Source organism: Triticum aestivum, chromosome 2D (genome assembly GCF_018294505.1).
Source record: "Triticum aestivum cultivar Chinese Spring chromosome 2D, IWGSC CS RefSeq v2.1, whole genome shotgun sequence".
NCBI classification, from domain to species: Eukaryota; Viridiplantae; Streptophyta; class Magnoliopsida; order Poales; family Poaceae; genus Triticum; species Triticum aestivum.
The window spans coordinates 139,438,545-139,458,724 of record NC_057799.1 but is presented as its reverse complement, the minus strand read 5'-3'; positions in this window follow the sequence as shown (position 1 = coordinate 139,458,724).

Sequence of the window (20,180 nt, the reverse complement as noted above, 5' to 3'; positions counted from 1 at the left end):
CGCACGTACGCAAGTGCCTCCTTATTATATACTACAACTGTAAATTTTTTTGCTTCCTCCTGGTTTCGTGAGACCAAGCAGCTCGAGCAGTATTTGTGTTTTTGAGGTGTGAGCACTGCAGAGTTTTTCTTGAGCGATGTTTTTTTTGAGACAAGAGCGATGTTTTCCTTGTTGTTCAGAGGAGAGCAGGGTATTAACTGGGCGGGCTGTGGCCCTCTAGCCCAGGCCAGATATCCAGCCCAGATATTAAATTTTTCCAAGCTGAAAATGGCTAGCCCAGCTATACTTTTTTTTGAGGAATACTCAGGCAAGGTCAATTTGTTATTCTCCGCCCCGCTCGGCTGCAAATCTTTCCTAGGAGGGATGTATTAGGCTTAACAAGAAAATGGGCTTTAAGAAATAATGAATGGGATGTAATTATAAAAACTGGGCTGTAACTATTAAAAAATGCACCAAACATGTAATTAGTTAATAAAATATTATTTTTGGATTTTGAATATTTTAATTTCATTAATTGTTGCGCGCACAATGTTTCGTTGGATTTTTACGTAAGACAAATTTATATTGAAATTGTATTTAATCTGACTAGAAATTTCGGGATAAAAGTATTTTGGATCCCATCAAAATGTGGGAAATTTTATTGAATTCTATTTTGAACGGTTGGTTGAAATTATTAATCGTTGTCCTAGCTAGAAAATGGGCTCTACATTTAACAAACTGTAAATGGGCTGTAGTAAATTCCATTATAATTCAAAAATGGGATGTACATTCTTACAAATCTCAAATGGGCTATAAGTTCCCTGCCACACACTTGTGGGCCTACTAAGTTGACGCGCCCCCTAAAAAAATAAGTTGACGCGTATGCAAGGCTTTATCAACTTATAGTCAACACACGGTTCTAGCAACAGTGGTCATTGGATGTCCATCCAACGGATGTCGTGCTTCTTCTTCAATCTCGGATATTCTAGCTTCACCCGCCCAAAAAATGATTCCTCCCCCTGACATCCGGGGCGCACCGTTTCGGAGGCTGACCTGTGGGCCTACTAAGTTGACGCGTACCAAGGGCTTTGTCAACTTAGTCAATAGGAACGATTCTAGCTGCAGTGACCGTACGATGTCCATCCAACGGCCGTCGTGCTTCTTCAACCTCTGGTCTTCTTGCTCCAGCCTCCCAAAGCAGCACCGGTCGTGCCACCTGCTCCTGCCTCCCGTGGCCGGCTGTGCTGCCGCAGAGGCCTCACAGCCCCCTACTATTCCCACCGTTGGCCAGGCCCTGCGGCGACGGGAGCCTCACACCGCAGCCGAACCAGTGAACCCTCGTTCTCCTCTCCGAGTGGGCATCCACTGCCGCATCTTCCCGGCTCTGCGCCGTTCCCTTCCTAGGCCTCGCCGTCGTCCACCGCCTTGTGCTCTCGGCGCGGCGTGGTCAATGTGGTCAACGAACGACTTCCATCGAAACAGTACTGTATGTTGAGAGGCTGACAGCTGGGTCCACGGCCGCAGCAGGAAGTGCCTCCTCATTACACGGAAAATAATGATTCCTCCACCTGACAGCAGGGACCCACCGGACGGGCCACCGTATTTCGTAAAAAAACATTTCCCCCTGACTGCTGGGACCCACCAGCTACATCTTCGCACGCAAGGAAGTGCCTCACAGTCAGGACCCACCTGGTCGAAGCGTACGTAGCGTTGTCATTCTGGTCGCGAATGTGTACGTACATACTGGTCGATGTAGAGGCGTGCACGTGTCGTAGTAGAGGCGCGCACGTAGCATGTACACGTACGTACAACGGCTAGGGTGCAAGAAAGTAAATACGGCCACGTACGTACATACGGGCGGGGTCTCGAACGCCTACTCGCGCATACGTACGGCCAAGGCTCGTGTACATGGCTGGGTCGGAACGGAGAAGCTGCGTCGTTGTCGTGTTCATGGGCAGCCAACCGGCTGGGTCAGAACGGAATGCGACGTTGTGTTCATCGGGAGCCAACCGGCTTGGACGGAACAACCGATGGAAACGAGGCCTGGCGTACCGCAAAATGGAGGAAACGGCCTTGTGTTCGAGCGGCCACGGTCGAAACGGAATCCTGTTCATCGGGAGGGGTCTGGCGTACCGCAAACCTTAGGAAACGGACCTCCTATGGTGGAAACGGGGTCATTTTGATCGGGAGGGTGTGGCGTATCGGAAAACGGAGGAAACAGACTTGTGTTTGGAGCGGTACGGTCGAAACGGGGGTCCTGTTCATTGGGAGGGGTGTGGCGTACCGCAAAACGGGACTCCACGGGATACCGTTCATCTCCACCGTCGACCTCCTCCAGCCTCCATGGGCTACTATTCATCCACCGTCGACCTCCTCCAGCCTCCACCTGGGACTGTTCATCCACAGGCTCCTGTTCATCCAGCCTCCACCTGCGACTGTTCATCCACAGGCTCCTGTTCATCCAGCCTCCACCGCGTGCTCCTCCACCGGCTACTATTCAACCATCCCTCTCCACGGGGTCCTGTTCAACCACCCCTCCACGGGCTACTATTCATCCAGCCCTCCACCGGCTACTGTTCAACCAGCCCTCCACGGGGTCCTGTTCATCCAGCCCTCCACGGGGTCCTGTTCATCCACCGGCTCGATCGATCGGGGTACTGTTCATCCAGCGGGAACAGCCTCTACTACAACGGGGTCCTGTTCATCCAACCCCCCACCGGGAACTGTTCATCCAACCTCCTCCCCAACAACACTCACTGTTCATCCAGAGGCAGCATTGATCGGCTTCAGTTAGCAGCAGTAGTGAAGGAATCACTCGGGTTCAGTTAACAGCAAGGGATCGATCGATCGCTCGGGTTCAGTAACGCGTAGCCTGCAGTGCAATCGCTCAGCTTCAGTTAGAGCCCAACGCCTCGCGCACACGTATCGCTCGACCCCCGACCACCCACTGTAACTGGGAACACCCTGATATTTTCCTCGCCCTCGCTTCTACCATGGTTTTTTCCGTCATGGACGGCCCAAAGAATGTCATGCAGCTGCGTCTCCGACCCGCCCAGGACAAAAAGCCCATTTTCTGTCATGATCTTTTTTTCATAGAAGTAGGACTCCATCACATCTATGATGATACCGGGTTTTGTCACAATTATCATCATAGAAGTGTCATAAGTATGACAAAAAAATATGTTCGGCCCAAAATGTCACGGATGTGTCTTTTTTTGTAGTGCTTGTACAAGGGGTTACATGCAACTTCGGAAATGCCATATACAATGGGTGGCTGCTGGGTAGGGCCCGGCAGCCTCTGCGCCTTACGGGTAGAACTTACGGAGATGGTCAATGTTCCATGAGTTTTGCAACGGTGTGCCATCTCCGGTCTCCAGACGGACTACGCCAGGTCTGACGACTCGTACTACCCGGTAAGTGCCTTCCCACTTTGGTGATAACTTGTGTGTACCCTTGGCGGACTGAACGCGCCTAAGGACAAGGTCAGCTTCCTCAAGGCACCGGGAACGAACCCTGCGGCTGTGATAGCGACGCAGGGCTTGTTGATAGCATGCAGCACGCGTAGCGGCCCGGAGACGGTTCTCCTCGAGTAGCACAGTGCCGTCACGCCGGTGCTGATCTTGCGCTACTTCATGGTAGGCAAGCACCCGAGGAGACCCGTAAATGAGTTCTGTGGGGATAACTGCTTCTGCCCCGTAGACCAGGGAGAAGGGTGTCTGCCCGGTAGCTCGATTAGGTGTCGTTCTGAGGGACCAGAGAACTATCGGCAGCTCCTTGATCCACCGCCTGCCATGCTTCTGCAGCGTATCGAAAGTCCTTGTCTTGAGTCCACGCACCACTTCAGCGTTCGCCCTCTCAGCTTGTCCATTGCTCCGGGGGTGTGCCACAGAGGAAAATGAGATCTTGCATCCGAGGGTTCGAACATATTGCGTGAAGGTGTGGCTCGTGAATTGGGTGCCGTTGTCAGTGATGATCCTTGCCGGAACTCCGAAACGACACACCAATTCTTTCAAGAACTTGATAGCTGACTGAGCAGTCACCTTCCTCATGGCAGTCACTTCCGGCCACTTTGTAAACTTGTCGATGGCGACGAACAAGAATTCAAAGCCCCCGATTGCTCAGGGGAAGGGGCCGAGGATATCGAGCCCCCAGGCCGAAAATGGCCATGACAGAGGGATTGTCTGAAGAGCTTGGGCACGCAGGTGTGTTTTCTTGGAATGGAACTGACATGCTTCACATGTCCTGACAAGCTCAACTGCGTCTTGGAGCACTATGGGCCAATAGAATCCTTGCCGGAATGCTTTCCCAGCTAATGCCCTTGATCCAATGTGTGAGTCGCACATTCCTCTATGAATCTCAGCCAGCAGTTCCTTTTCGTCCTCCCGGCAGACACACTTCAATTTCACACCGTTGGGCCTCCTTCTGTACAGAGTGTCATTGACAAACTGATACATACTGGCCCTTCGGGCTACTTTCTCATCTTCATCTGGGTCGCCGGGGAGTTCTTCGGTTTGGAGGAAGCGGACGATGAGCCTTGCCCAAGTTGGAGCCTGAGGCTCAGCAACGAGGACTAGCGGCACCTCCTCGGCTGCAGGAGCACCAGCCTCGTTCGCGGGGTCCATAGGCCCGGCTGGAGGGGGTGGTCCGGCAGGCTGTGAGGAGTTGTTTCCGGCAAGGTCTCTGCCGGGAGCGGATGGCTCGATCGGCAGAACAAAAGTTGGAGATACGGAGGGTTGAGAGTAGTCCAACTTTCTCCTTTTCCGGGCCATTGTGGTTGGTGATACGGAGGGTTGAGAGAGGTGGAGAACAAAAGTTCCTGGTTCCACAGGAAGCTTCTACGTGGCACACTTTGACAAGTAGTCAGATATGTTGTTTCCGCATGGGGTATGTGCTCTATTTGCAACCCGTCAAAGCACTCCTCCAACCTTCTTACTTCCTTAACGTATGCTTCCATCAATGGCCTTTGGTAATCCTTGTTGACTTGTCTCACCACTAACTGTGAATCTCCTTGAATGATCAGCTTCTTGATTCCCAATTCTGCTGCAATCCTGAGCCCGGCAAGGAGCCCTTCATACTCAGATGTATTGTTGTTGGCCTCTTCCCAGGCAAAGTGCATTTGGATGACGTACTTCAGGTGCTCCCCGGAGGGGGCAACAAGAAGCATGCTAGCTCCTGCACCTTGTAGGGAAAAAGCACCATAAAAATACATAATCCATTCTTGGGGTGATTCCTCGCCGGGAGAGATGTTTCTGTTGCTTCCTCATTAGGGGTTGGCATCCATTATGCAATAAACTCTACTAGCACCCTGCTTTGAATGGTTGAAGTGCTCTCAAACTTCAAATCAAAGCTGGATAACTCCAAAGCCCACTCCACTATTCTGCCAGTAGCCTCAGGGTTTTGGAGTATCCTCTGCAACGGAAAACGAGTAACAACCGTGATCTCATGGGCTTGGAAGTAGTGGCGCAGTTTCCTTGAGGCCATGATGAGGCCAAAGATCAACTTCTGCACACCAGAGTACCTCGACCTAGCTCCTTGTAACAAGGAGCTGACAAAGTAAACTGGGCGCTGCACCACTTTCTTCCTTGCCGCGTCCTTGGGGCTGCTCTCGTTGCCATGCTTACTGCTGTCCTGTTCCTCTGCTGACTCTGCCGTGATCTGGCCACTTTCCGCATCTTCTGCTTCCCGCTGTGCTACCAAAGCTGCACTGACCACTTGGTTGGTTGCTGCCAAGTAGAGCAACAACGACTCTTGGGGTTTGGGCGGAACCAAGGTGGGCACAGATGACAGGTAAGCCTTCAACTCTTGCAAAGCTGTATCCGCTTCCGGGGTCCATTTCATTGGTCCTGCCCTCTTTAAAATTTTGAAGAACGGCAGGGCACGCTCGGCAGACTTGGAAATGAATCTGCTTAGCACGGCAACGCATCCCGTCAAGAGCCTCACATCCTTAACTGTCCTTGGCGCTTGGATCTGCTCAATGGCCTTGATCTTGTCGGGGTTGGCTTCAATCCCCCGATGGGACATGAAGAATCCAAGTAGCTTGCCGGAGAGAACACCGAATATACGCACTTCTCTGGGTTAAGCTTCAGGTTGATCTTGCGCAAATTAGCAAATGTCTCATCCAAATCCTAGATAAGGGTGGCCTTATCCTTGGTCTTGACCACAGTGTCATCCATATAGGCTTCTATGTTTCTGTGTAGTTGTGGCTCAAAACCAATCTGGACTACTCTTGCAAAAGTAGACCCGGCACTCTTCAATCCGAAAGGCACGCGGACAAAACAGTATGTACCACATGGAGTGATGAATGATGTTTTCTCCTGATCTTCTTTGGAAATGAAGATCTGGTGATATCCGGAGTAAGCATCCAAAAAGGAGAGCAGATCGCAGCCTGAGGTAGAATCCACAATCTGATGGATGCGCGGCAAGGGGAATGGGTCCTTTGGGCAAGCTTATTGAGATCTGTGAAATCAATGCAAAGCCTCCATTTCCCATTCGCCTTCCGAACTACCACTGGGTTTGCCAACCATGTAGGGTGCAGTACTCCTGTGACCAATCTAGCTGCTTCTAACTTCTTGATTTCCTCGGCAATGAACTGCTGCCGCTCCAAGGCTTGCTTCCTAACTTTCTGCTTGATGGGTTGGGCATGTGGGCAGACAGCAAGGTTGTAACACCCCGGATGTAAACTTCCATCTTTGACAATGTATCCAACCTTATTCTTCATCCAATTCCTTTTGGGTCCAATCCTTTTTGGTCTCTTTTGTTTTGTTTGTTGGTTTGTACTTATTGCATTGTCTTGTCATCACTGTCATCTTCTTTATGCACTTGCCATCTTATGTTGCATCATGGCCTCATCTTAGTGTTGCATTTCATCATCCTCTTCATGTGCATTGTGTGTGTCATGCATGTTATATTGTTGCTTGACCCATGTGTGATCCATACATGACTACCTCCATGCATCACCACCTCTTCTTCTCTTTTCTTTCTTGTTGGAAGTGCCATTTTTGTCCTCCTCCATAAATGTTCAATTTTTTTTTCCACAATAAATCTTGCATCATGTCATAAACCTCTATGCCAAATTTCACTTCCTTTGGACTTGGTTTGGTTGGGTTCAAACTTGAATTATTTTTCTGCCTCTAAAAATCCTCAAGCCATTTTATTTAAATAGTACCCATTTCCAGGAGCTTGGAGCTATTTTTATTTCTGCCAAATACCTCTCCTACCTCCCTGCATTTTTTCCTTTTCTACAGCTGCGAATTTAAATTCACAGAACTAAGTTAAAGGGGGAAGCCCTCCTAGTGCAGCAACTTGGGCCTTTTCCCCTCTCCCGCAGCCCAACAGAGCGTATCAACCGCAGCCCAGTCAGCCCACGCGTACAGGAGCTTCGTCCTCCTGTATGGCAGTGCATCCAGCGTGTCCACGTCGGACATGGGCGTGATTTGACGGCCGTCCGGCGTCCCTAGCCCCTATATATCATGTCACCGGTTCCCTAGGGTTCCTCCTCAACCGATTCCCCTCCTCTCCTTCCCTCACCGCCGCCAAGTAAGGCTAGCCACGCCACGCCATTGCCCTGCCCACCATGTTCCGGCCGAGCTTGAGCTCGTGCTCGGAGTAGCTCGTCGTCGCGCCTCCGACCCTCCTGTTGCCGTGGAGAGGACCGTCAAGTCCTTCTTCGTCCCCTACCACCACGCCCGCACCTCTACGGCCCCTGGATCGACTACCACGACGACATCTTCCTCCTCTGCTTCGCGGACAGCAGCCCCACCAAATTCAGAGCTCCCTCTCGTCGCCTCCGGCTCGTCTCCGTCGACCCCGTCATGTCCTAGGGTGAGCTGGGTAACGCACCTCCCTCTCCCATCCATCCCATGGCATGTAAGCACTCATAGGACTCGCACGATCCGTGTATTTGCTGCGCCGCAGTGCTCCGGCGAAGTCTGAAGATTTCTGCCGTGTGTGTACCTGCTGTAGCACGCCCATGCGTCCCCGCGCTCCGGTTCCCGCCTAGCTACGTTCTCCTCGCTACACTTTCCCACTCGCTTGCAGCCCGCATGCCACAGCCACCATGGTCGCACGGCAAGTTCGTGTACTGCCTTTGCCTGCTCTCGTCCACGCACACACGCAACTTGCGTTCCACGGGCTCCTGCTCGAGCGTTTGCAAGCGCGCCACTACACCCCCACTCTCTTGCACTTCCCGCAGGCCCGATGCTGCTCTGCATCGCAAGTCGTCGCCTTCTAGCTCGTCACCGCCGGCGCCGGTGATTTCTGTGTTGTCACGGCCAAAGGCTCGGCCTTCTGGCCCTGGTTCAAAAGGAGCCAGGCGCCTCTCTCAGTACACGCACTCCCCTCTAGCGCACTGGTTAGCACGCCTCTTTCCTACCTAGGAGACCTGGGTTCGAGTCCTAGGTTCCACGTTTTTAGTGGTGGCCTTTTATTTTCACTGTGACTATGACGCCTTGGTCCCATTGTCATCCACACACACTCACAGGCCCACATGTCATGCTCTCACATCCCTCGTATCTATTTCTTTTCCTTTATTAATCTTTTATTCCAGCGATTTCCATTTCTGGAATATGCTAGCTTTCCTTTTCAGGCAAGTCTAGATCTGGACATTCCAAATATGGAAATTGCCAATTCTGTCATATTCCCTTTTAGGGCAGTTTCTCAATTATAGCATTTGTGATGATTTTTCTACAGCAACCTAGACATATTATATATGTTTTTGGGGTAGAAAAATCCCACCCATTTAGTGGTGGCATTATTTTCTGCATTTAAGCAAGTTTGCATACATGTCATTTTACATCATGATGCTGTCTTGTCATTTTTGTGCGGTTTATTTCAAGCATGCTATGAGGTGGTTTTGCACATGGATAGTTTCATTTTCATGCCTACTCTATGCTAGATTTATTTCAGGCCATGATATGCTGTGTAATGAGTTAATCAAGCTTGTTAACATGCCTACATGAATCTGTTTTTGCCATGTCCTGAAATTTCATTGTCTGAATCTGTTTATAAAACTTGCTATGTTTACATGGTTGCCATCATATCTTCTGGTCCTTTTTGGCTTATGGTCAGTAAGGTATTTTTATCATATGCATTTAGTAGAATACTGCCATGGCTTGTTTTGCCATGTTAAGTTCCTGTAGCATGTTGTTTTCGTGCTCTGAACATTGCTACCTGATGCTGTTTTCTGCCATGTCCAGTAATTTCACCAAGTCTGTGAACCTGTTAGCTTTTGCACTTTTGCCATGCTTGTTTGAGCTTGTTATATTGTGATCTAGCCGTAGCTCAGTGTTCATCTTTTGTCACGCATCTCCTGTAGATTACTGCCATATGCTTTGTTGCTATGTTGGAGTGATGTAGCATTGTTGCTTGTTGCATTCTAAGTGCTATCATGTTGTTAATCACAGATTCGTGTCATTCTTGTTTTGCTTGCCATTTGCAAACCGTGCATCCGTTTCCGGTGATCTTTATATCGATTTCGACCGAAATCATCTCATCTTTCCAGTGGCATGCTTGGTTTGCCAAGTTACTTCCTTGTTCATCATTTTCCTTACGGAGCACGCATATGCATCGCATATCATATCTTGCATATCATACATGTTTTGCATCATGTTGCTTGCGCATTTCTCGTTGTTGATTGTGGTTCCGTTTGTTTGTGTTCTTGTCTTGGGTAGAGCCGGGAGACGAGTTCGTGAACGAGGAACCTGTCGAGTACGCTTACGAGGATCAAGCTTTCGACAACTCAGAGAACCTTGCAGGCAAGATGACCACCCCTCGAAATCACTTCTATCTTTGCTTTGCTAGTTGTTCGCTCTATTGCCATGCTCCGCTACCTATCACTTGCTATATCATGTCTCCCATTTTAGCCATGTCAGCCCCTAACCATCCTCTCCTAGCAAACGGTTGTTTGGCTAAGTTACCGCTTTTGCTCAGCCCTTCTTATAGCGTTGCTAGTTGCAGGTGAAGTTGAAGTTTGTTGCATGTCGGAACATAGATATGTTGGGATATCACAATATCTCTTATTTAATTAATGCATCTATATATTTTTGGTAAAGGGTGGAAGGCTCGGCCTTATGCCTGGTGTTTTGTTCCACTCTTGCCGCCCAAGTTACTGATATACCGGGATTATGTTCCTTGAGTTTGCGTTCCTTACACGGTCGGGTGATTTATGGGACCCCCTTGACAGTTCGCCTTGAATAAAACTCCTCCAGCAAGGCCCAACCTTCGTTTTACCATTTGCCACCTAAGCCTTTCCCCCCGGGTTTTCGCGAGCCCGAGGGTCATCTTATTTTAACCCCCCCCGGGCCAGTGCTCCTTCGAGTGTTGGTCCGAACCGAGCAGCCTGTGGGGCCACCTCGGGGAAACTCGAGGTCTGGTTTTACTCGTAGCTTGACTTATCCGGTGTGCCTTGAGAACGAGATATGTGCAACTCCTATCGGGATTTGTCGGCACATTCGGGTGGCTTTGCTGGTCTTGTTTTACCATTGTCGAGATGTCTCGTAAACCGGGATTTCGAGACTGGTCGGGTCTTTCCGGGAGAAGGTTTATCCTTCGTTGACCGTGAGAGCTTATGATGGGCTAAGTTGGGACACCCCTGCAGGGTATTATCTTTCGAAAGTCGTGCCCGCGGTTATGAGGCAGATGGGAATTTGTTAATGTCCGGTTGTAGATAACTTGTCACTTGACCCAACTAAAATACATCAACTGCGTGTGTAGCCATGATGGTCTCTTCTCGGCGGGGTCCGGGAGGTGAACACGGTCTGTGTTATGTATGACGTAAGTAGGTGTTCAGGATCACTTCTTGGTCATTGCTAGATGACGTCCGTTCCATTGCTTCTCTTCTCGCTCTCATTTGCGCAAGATAGCCACCATATATGCTTTTGCCGCTGCAGCTCCACCTCATTACACCATTCTTTCCTATGAGCTTAAATAGTCTTGATCTCGCGGGTGTGAGATTGATGAGTCCTCGTGACTCACAGATTCTACCAAAATAGTTGCAGGTGCCGACGATGCCAGTGCAGATGATGGCGTCGATCTCAAGTGGGAGTTCGACGAGGAATGTGGCCGTTACTATGTGTCTTTTCCTAATGATCAGTAGTGGAGCCCAGTTGGGACGATCGGGGATCTAGCATTTGGGGTTATCTTATTTTCATCTGGATCTTGACCGTAGTCGGTCTATATGTTTGTATTTTGGATGATGTATGATTAATATTTATGTATTGTGTGAAGTGGCGATTGTAAGCCAACTCTTTATCCCATTCTTGTTCATTACATGGGATTGTGTGAAGATGACCCTTCTTGCGACAAAACCACTATGCGGTTATGCCTCTAAGTCGTGCCTCGACACGTGGGAGATATAGCCGCATCGTGGGCGTTACAAAGGTGGTGCTCGATTACCTTCCTGGGAACACCACGGATATCAGATGGTTGCCAAGCAAACACATTGATATTCGCTCGCAGGAAGGCAACGAGCGTGCTTTCCTATTTATCATCAAGGGTGGCGCTGATGGTGAAAGTACCATCAACACCAGCTAGCCCTGCCGGGACCTTCTTCACTTGGGGTGCTGCAACCTTGGATCTCTTGCTGTTGGAACACTCCGGCATGTCATCAACGATTGTCGTGCATTCGGAGGGGGCACGCTTCCTAGACTCCTTGCCGGAGGTCCTACAATCCCTCTTCTTTCCTTTGCTTTCCTTGGCGGGGGCCGTTGCTGCCACAGTCTCTGATGCGACGGCATCCCGATACATCCTGTCCACACAGATAATTGCATCCTTCTCATCTGATGGGATGGTGATGACTCCCAACAGCCCAGGCATCTTCAAAGTGTTGTAATCATAGTGAGATGCTGCAATGAACTTAGCCAAGGCCGGTCGTCCCAGAATCCCATTATACGGCAGGGGGAGCTCAACCACATCAAACACAATTTTCTCAGTCCTATAGTTCAGCTCTCCCCCAAACATCACTGGCAACGTAATCTTTCCCTTGGGACGGCTCCTACCGGGATTGACTCCTTGAAACGTGTCGGTAACGTCCAGCTCTTCTTCTCCTATCTGAAGCTTGTTAATAACTGCTGGGGAAATCAGATTCAACCCGGCCCTGCCATCCACTAACATCTTTGTGACCTCGAGGTTGCGAATTGTTGGGGAGACCAACAACGGCAAACACCCTACTGTGGTGGTGCGGCAAGGGTGGTCCTCCTCATCAAAGATGATGGGCCTGCGGGACCATTTGAGCGGTTTCCGGGCCTCTGACGCTGGCTCCACAGCATTGACCTCTCGTGCCCATCGCTTGAGCTGGCGATGGGAGGAGTGCAAAGACGCACCCCCATCAATGCAAAGGGCGTCAGTGGCCCTCTGAAATTCCTGCTCACTGGTTTCCTCTTCATTCCCTCCATCACTCAAATCATCACAAGTTTCCTTCTCTTGGCCCCCAGCGGGTATTCCTTGGTTCCGAAAGGGTTTGCCGGGGCGGTTTGCTTCACCGCCTCGGCCCTTTCCGCCAGCAGCATTCTGACCTTTCTCCTAATCAGGCTTATCATACTCTGCTCTCTGTCTCTTGACAAGCTGCTCAACTTGATAACATTCATGGAGGTCGTGGCCCTTGGTCCGGTGGATCTTGGAGTACGCCCCATCACCTTTCCAGGCTTTCTCCGCGGCAGTGGCTTCTCGGCAGGCAGTGCACGTGACAGCTTCCTTGCCGGGGGCCTCAGCCTTGGCCTTCTTGCCGGTACTAGGCATGCCAGAACCTTCCATAGTCATCACTGTCTTATCTCTTGGCTTCTTGTTGCGCTTCTTGCCCTTTCTTTGACTGGTTGATTCATCTTCTTCCTCTGAATCAACATTGATGCAATCCTCCTCCCCGGGCAACCTCCTTCGTTCCTCTATTCGAGCACACTTATCCACTAGTGTGTACAACTCCTTCACAGTCTTGGGCAATCGCACATTCATCTTAGAACGAATGCGACGGTTGCGCACATTGGACTGGAAGGCTGCTATAACAGCTGCAGGATGGATATTCAGAATATTCCTATGGACTTTACTAAATCTTTGTAAATACTTACGGAGAGTTTCTCCTTCTTTCTGCTGGAGAAACTGTAGGTCGCTGGGCCTGCCGGGCTCCTGGTGGCCACCGGTGAAGGCACCGATGAACTCGTGGCATAGGTCTGCCCATGACGAAATGGAGTTCTCCGGCAGGTGCATGAGCCAAGATCTCACGTTGGACTTGAGAGCCAACGGGAAGTAGTTGGCGAACACCTTCTCGTCTCTTCCTCCGACAGCCTAAACAGCGATGGTGTAGATGCTTAGGAATTCTGCCGGGTTCAGTCTCCCGTCGTACTTCTCGGGAATCTCTGGCTTGAATGTGCGGACGGTCGGCCAACGGACTTGCCGCAGCTCGCGTGTAAATGCAGGGCAGCCGACCTCGAAAGGTAGGCACCCACCAACACCGAACGCAGGCTCGTCGACGTTGAGGCCGCCGCACCCATCAGTCTGGCGGGGGTCGTCGTGAGGCCGTCCCACGACGATGCGCGCGTCTCCCCGCCGCCTATCCTCCGGGGTTCGTCGTTGGCCCGGACGTGCTCGAGGGTCGGAAGAGGCCATCATGACATCGTCGAGATCTTGATCTTGCTGCGCCCGCGCCTGCTTCCTCGTGTGGACTGCATGGTGGGGACAGCCCCCTTCGTTCGGCCAGCAGTACGAGCAGTCGTCATCACTTGGGGAGGTCGTGGCGGGCCAGCGCACCGCGAGCCCCCAGCCTCAGTGAAACCGAGCATACTCTGGATGGTGGCACGCCATTCATCCATTTGCTTGGCTGCTGGCAGGAACCTTAGTAGCAGCTGGGCCCGCGCCATAGCCTCCGTGGCTGTGCTTGGCATGGAAGTTGATGACCTCGACCGCATCGTCGCCTGGCTCCTGACGGTGCCCGCGGCGGTGGTGGCGGTGGCGCGTCCGCGCTGCGGTGGGGCAGCCACCTGGGCAGCGGGGTCGCGCGGTGATGGCGCTCGAGGGTCCGCGGCTCCGTCGGGTGAAGTGGTTGGGTCGGCTCGCCCGAGAGGAGACACATGCGTCGTGACCGCCCCCGTGGCAGGGACGGCCGGAGGGCGGTGGCTCACCCCAGACCGAGCGCCGTTGCTGTGGCTGGGCAAGCGGAGTCACCCTCCCGTCCGCACCTTGAGGAGCTTGACCGTTGAAACATTGCTGAAGTTGTTCTCCTCCGACGCCTTCAGCCCCCGTGTCGGCTGCAGGGGGAGTGGTGATGGCGCCACCTGCTCCTGCCAAGTCCCCAGCAGCGCTCACGTCCTCACTTGTCCCCGCATCCCCCACGACATCTGAGGCCGCGGGCGGCAGAGCCTTTGAGGTGGATGGCTGGGCCGAAGGGCCGGACTTCCTCTTCTTGGGCGCCATGGCCGATGGTGTCGTCGAAGATGAAGATGGCGATGAAGATGACGCGCTGCATACGCTTTCAGGTTCGCACAAGCGATCCCCTACCTGGCGCGCCAAAGATGTCGCGGGATATCCACGGCCACCTATGGGACCCGGCGGCCCCTTGCTAGTTCGGCGGGGGATGTCGTGTTGCACAAAGAGCAGACCAGCGCGCGGTAGCACGGCAGAGAGCACACAAGCAATTTACCCAGGTTCGGGCCGCCGTGAGGCGTAACACCCTACTCCTGCTTTGGTGGATTGATGGTGGAAATGAACATGGTGGTGCGTGGTAAAACTGCCCGGCAAGGCCTGCCTCAGGGCTACGGTGACCACAAGCGTATGGTGGCTTGGGTTTGTCAAGTTTCCAACCCTCTAACCCCCTCCTACGAATGCCATGGGCCTCCTTCTATAGATTAAGGGGTCACCACAGTGGCAAAATAGTCATTACCCACTGATATGATAGCAAACAGTGTTATCATACCTAACTCTATGGGCTGACAAGGTGCATTAAATGCACCGCTCAGTGTCACATCACTACCTGCCCGGCAAGGCCTGCCGGGCTTATCTCGTTAGCTCCGCATCTGTTCTCTTGACACATCGCTGGACGGGTGTCACCTGTGGGTTTCTTCTGTAGGAGATGGCTGCCATGTGGCAAATGCTGCCACTTAATCATCTTATGGCTTGACACCGCGCTGATTGACGACGTGGGTCGTGTTTGCGTGGTTGGCGGGGTGGTTCAGGCCCCGCAAGCCCCGGCAGGCACTGCCAAGGGGTCTTGGTTGCTTGCTTCGGTTGGTGGCCTCGCCCCTTGCCGGGCTCGCCTGCCCAGCAAGGGAGGCTCTTCTCTTGCCGATATCCTGTTCCTTTGGCTCGATCTTGATCTCTCTGAGCTGCATGTTGGTTCTTCAAGTCTCTTGGTTCTTTAATCTCTGACTTAAGCTGGTGTTCCAATCTTGATCTTGGGCCTATGCACACTTGGGCAACAGACCCAGGGTTTATTGCACTGAGAAGGCCATTTGGTTTATGTAATGCACCTGCTACCTTTCAAAGATGTATGACTGCTATATTGTCTGATTTTTGTGAAAAGCTTGTTGAGGTTTTCATGGATGATTGTTCCATTTACGGAACTTCTTTTGATGATTGCTTAAGAAACCTTGATTGAGTTTTGTAGATATGTGAACAAACTAATCTGTCTTGAATTGGGAGAAGTGCCCCTTTATGGTGAATGAAGGTATTGTCTTGGGGCATAAAATTTCTGAACGAGGTATTGAGGTGGATAAAGCTAAAGTTGATGCAATTGAGAAAATGCCATGTCCTAAAGACATTAAAGATATTCGTAGTTTCCTTGGTCATGCTGGTTTCTATAGGAGGTTTATTAAAGACTTCTCTAAAATTTCTAGGCCTCTTACTAATCTTTTACAAAAGAATGTTCCATTTGTTTATTATGATGATTGTGTAGATGCCTGTGAAACACTTAAGAAAGCCTTAACTTTCGCACCTATTGTTCAACCACCTGATTGGAACTTGCCTTTTGAAATTATGTGTGATGCTAGTGATTATGCTGTTGCTGCTGTTCTAGGACAAAGAGTTGATAAAAAATGAAATATTATCCATTATGCTAGCAAAACTCTAGACAGTGCTCGAAGAAATTATGCTACTACCGAGAAGGAATTTTTTGCAGTTGTGTTTGCTTGTGATAAATTCAGATCTCACATAGTTGATTCTAAAGTAATTGCTCACACTGATCATGCTGCTATTAAATACCTTATGGAAAAGAAAGATGCTAAACCTAGACTCATTAGGTGGGTTCTCTTGCTACAAGAATTGGATTTACATATTACTGATAGGAAAGGAGTTGAGAACCCCGTAGATGATAACTTGTCTAGGTTAGAAAATATCCTTGATGACCCACTGCCCATTGATGATAGCTTCCCTGATGAACAACTAGTTGTCATAAATGATTCTCATCATACTCCTTGGTATGATGACTATGCTAATTATATCATTGCTAAATTTATACAACCTAGCTTCACATACCAACAAAAGAAAAAATTCTTCTATGATTTAAGACATTACTTTTGGGATGACCCACATCTTTATAAAGAAGGAGTAGATGGTGTTACTAGATGTTGTATACCTGAGCATGAACAGGAACAAATCTTACGGAAATGTCACTCCAAAGCTTATGGAGGGCATCATGCGGGAGATAGAACTGCGCACAAGGTATTATAATCTGGTTTTTATTGGCCTACTCTTTTCAAAGGTGCCTGTAAGTTTATCTTGTCTTGTGATGAATGTCAAAGAATTGGTAATATTGTAAGCGTCAGGAAATGCCTGTGAATTATTCACTTGTTTTTGAACCATTTGATGTTTGGGGCTTTGAATATATGGGACCTTTTCCTTCCTCAAATGGGTATACACATATTTTGGTTTCTGTTGATTATGTCACTAATTGGGTAGAAGCTATTCGAAGTAGAAGTGTTGATCGTAACACCTCCACTAAAGTGCTCAAAGAAATTATTTTCCCAAGGTTTGGAGTCCCTGGATATTTAATGACTGATGGTGGTTCACATTCGATTCATGGTGCTTTCCGTAAAATGCTTGCTAAATATGATGTCAACCATAGAACGGCATCACCCTATCATCCTCAATATAGTGGTCAAGTTGAACTTAGCAATAGAGAAATAAAATTAATATTGCAAAAAACTGTCAATAGGTCCCGAAAGAATTGGTCTAAGAAACTTGATGATGCACTTTGGGCCTATAGAACATCTTATAAAAATCCTATGGGTATGTCTCCATACAAAATGGTTTATGGAAAAGCTTGACATTTCCCTCTTGAGTTAGAACACAAAGCATATTGGGCAATTAAAGAACTCAATTATGACTTCAAATTTGCCAGTGAAAAGAGGTTATTTGATATTAGCTCACTAGATGAATGGAGAACCCAAGCTTGTGAAAATGACAAACTATTCTGAGGAAAAGTTAAAAGATGGAATGACAAAAGAATCCAAAAGCGGGAATTTAAAGTTGGTGAATATGTTCTATTGTACAATTCTCGTTTCGGAGTTTTTGTAGGTAAACTTCGCTCCAAATGGGAAGGGTCATATATCATCGAAGAAGTTCGTTCTGGAGCTATTAAGATCAATAATGCTAAAGGAACTAATCCGAAGGTGGTTAATGGGCAAAGAATTAAGCAATATATCTCAGGTACGCCTATTAATGTTGAAACTAATATTATTCAAACCATGACACCGGAGGAACACATAAAAGAAACCTTCGAGAACACTCCAGAACCCTGAAAAGGAAGAGGTATGTGATATGGTAAGTAAACTGACTCCAAAAAATCGACAAAAATATTTTCTGTCAGTTTTGGAATATTAGAAAAAAATATAGAAAAATAAGAAACAACCGGGAAGGCAACCCAGGTGCCCACAAGGCACCAGGGCGCGCCTGCCCCACCTGGCGCACCCTGGTGGGTAGTGGTCCCCTCGGGCACCTTCCTGACTCCATTTTCCTTCCATATACTTGTTTCCCAAGATAAAAAATCTTTATATATATATACCCCCGGACGATTTGACCACTGCATCGCAGAAATATCCTTTGTTCTTGTTTCGTGTTGTTTTTCTGACAGATCTAGATTGTCGTGGCTTCACCAAATCCCCTCAAGGACAAGTTCTTCAAGAAGGTTATCAACCCTTACTTGTCGAAGGTGATGAAGCACCCTCAAGCCATTGAGATGCGTGAGGGGGTGCTCCACATCTGGGATGTTCAGGGGCCCAAGAGGACGGGAAGCGTGAAGGCTAGGCTCGAGGCGGTAGAGCAAGACATCTTCAAGTGCCAAGGGATGGTGGAGCGTGGACTCGGCGCCAATCACCTCATGATCACGGAATTCACCCATGATCACAAGGTGGATGGCCGGTCTATGAAGGACATCGTCTTCACCTTGAACGAGCAAATCAATTTTCTGCAAAGCCGAATCTGTGATCTTCAAAATCAAGTCTTTGAGTATGAGGCAAGATTTAAAGGTATGAGTTTAGCTGCCAGTTGCAGGACTCAGGAGACTCGTGCATCCTCTTATGATGGTGAACCGCTGCCATGGAAGCCGGAGGATAAGTTTGCTACCACCTCATCACCACCACCACCATCACCATCACTAAAGAAGGAGACTTACACGCACAGGTATGGGCACTCACCTTGGCTTGTGCCAAGCTTGGGGGAGATGCCCCGGTATCATATCACCATCACTTTTATTACCTCTACCAATCTTAGTTTGATCCTTAGTTATTTCATGATTTAGTTGAATAAAATTTTAGTTTTATCTATTTTCGAGTGCTAGTTTCCTGATCTATCTATCCATGTAATCGAGTGAGAGTTATATAAGAAAGTTTAGTTTGAGTTTTTGCTTCTTTTCTTTCTTGTTTCAATCAAAATAAAGGAAATAATTAAAAAGATCATATGCTAATCTTATGGAAAGTAATGACATTACACAAGGAAAAGTATAAGTGGTAAAATTTATTGAAAATTGACAAAAATAGCATTGGTCAATGATGCAATTCATGAATTAATTAATAAGGGAAGAGAAGATTCACATGCAAATATACTATCTTGGACATCTATTATGATTGTGAGCCCCCATTAAATATTTTATGCTAAATTGTTGACGTTGGACAAGGAAGACAATGTAATGATTTATGTTTGCTCATATTCACACAGAAGTTATATTGTCATGGATCCTTCAACATGCGGTGCTTGCTCAATATCTTTGCTAGCCAAAATTCTACACTAAGTAGAGATACTACTTGTGCAGCCAAAACCCTTAAACCCAAATTCATGTTTTGAGAGTCCACCATACCTACCTATGGATTGAGTAAGATCCTTCAAGTAAGTTGCCATCGGTGCAAAAAGGATATAAAAATTGCTCCTAAATGTGTTTGATCTTTTAGTGTAAGGGAAAATAAGCGTTGTACGAACTTGTGATGGCAAAGTAATAAAAGCGACAGACTACATAATAAAGGTTGCTATCATAAGGGGCAATATAACATGACGTTCCTTTGCATTGAGAGATTATGCATACAAAACCAAAAAGCGCATGACAACCTCTGCTTCCCTTTGCGAAGGGCCTATCTTTTACTTTTATGTATTTACTTTTTATGCAACAGTCAAAGTATTATTCTCTATTCCTTTTTATTTTCTCCTTTTTGCAAGCACCATGTGGTGGGGAAAGAGCTCTAGGCACATATATCCAGTTGAATGTGAGTGATCATGAGTTATTATTGTTGACATCATTCTTGTGGTGAATAAGTTGGGAGGCGAAACTATAAGCCCCTATCTTTCTATGTGTCCAGTTGAAGCTTTTTACTCATATGTATTCTGTGAGTGTTAGCAATCATACAAGACTAAATGATGGTTGAGTATGTTGACTTGCCAAGAGGCTCCGATACGAGACTCTTCCTGAAAATATGATGAATTGTAGTTGCAAACACTACTAGAAACTACGATTTTACCTAGAGCCATAAACCCTAGGTGAAATGGCAAAAACCATAGGGAAAGACTTTACCATGGGCTTGCCTTAGGTAAAGAACCCTAGGTAAAGTATAGTCGGGAAAGGGCTCTTTACCTAGAGTGTATACAGTAAACCCTAGGGGAACTTCTTTACCTAGGGGCACAAGCCCTAGGGGAAGATTTTCATATGGATGTGGTGTCCAACGTGGAAAGGTTGTTTACCTACAGCCATGAGCACTAGGGAAAGATTGTGGTGTGCATTACCACACCACCGTACCAGT